The following is a 1180-nucleotide window of genomic DNA, read 5'->3' on the forward strand; positions in this document are numbered from 1 at the left end:
TTCGATTTGTTCTCCGATACCGATCAAGATGAGGAATTTATCATTCCGAATTTACCAGAGGGAAGTTTTATAGTTATTGACATCATGAGCACATGGGGTGATCGTCATTACGTGGGATTGAATGGAATGGAGATATTTTCATCATTGGGACAGGCTGTTTCAATAAACAAGGCAAAGTATATTTTTATATAAAAATTATTAATGATTATGAATTATCAATAATTATTCATCAATTATTAATAATAATAGTTACAATACTTTATTGCTTTAGGAGAAGTTATCTGCGTCTGTAGCAATTATTATTCATTATTAATATTAATAAATGTGTGAAATGATAAATTTATAAATTATAGTAGACTTTGGATGTGATTTATCACGGATTTGATTGATTTCTCATAAGTCTTAGATTATTTTTTGATAATTATTTCGTTGTGACACTTTGCGCAGATATGGTCACAATTTGATGATTCCAATGAATCATCGGACGATTCATCTGTTGCCAATTTGATAAATGGCATCTATCGAACACGTGATGACTTAAATATGTGGCACGCGCCGTACAAACGAGGAAGACTAATATCAATTCACGTGGAATTATCGGAGAAAGTGCATATCGGACTAATTAGGATATGGAATTACAATAAATCGAGGATACACTCTTATCAAGGTGCCAAAGATGTCGTTATTAAATTAGATGATGTTGTTATATTTTCGGGAGAGATAGCGAGAGCTTCAGGTGACGTCGTGGGTGATATTAATTCCTTTGGGGATGTAAGTGAAAAATTATTTATTTGTTTTTTGTCAATTAATTGTAAAGCAATTAATGTGCCCTGTTGCCTAGACTTTCTAAATTCTATTAAAATTCTATTATTTATTATTCTATTTGAATTGAAATAAATGAAATTAACGGAAGAAATCCCAGAGGGAAAACTGAAAATTTCTGGTTAATTATTTTCTGTTTAATTATATTAAAAAATGTCAACAGAATTATTCAGATAGAATAGAATAGAAAAAAATTGATGAGATTGCTATGGAGTTGTTTTTTAGATGAACAATCCTCACGGCAGTTATTGTTTTTCCAGACAATTTTATTCACAACAGATGAAAATATTCTGGAACTGATTTCCCAAAATGATCGAATATTTCACGAGTTCATCGATTACTCAACGTCTGAAGAAAT

The sequence above is a fragment of the Fopius arisanus genome, unplaced genomic scaffold, assembly GCF_000806365.1.
Source record: "Fopius arisanus strain USDA-PBARC FA_bdor unplaced genomic scaffold, ASM80636v1 scaffold00024, whole genome shotgun sequence".
Classification (NCBI taxonomy): domain Eukaryota; kingdom Metazoa; phylum Arthropoda; class Insecta; order Hymenoptera; family Braconidae; genus Fopius; species Fopius arisanus.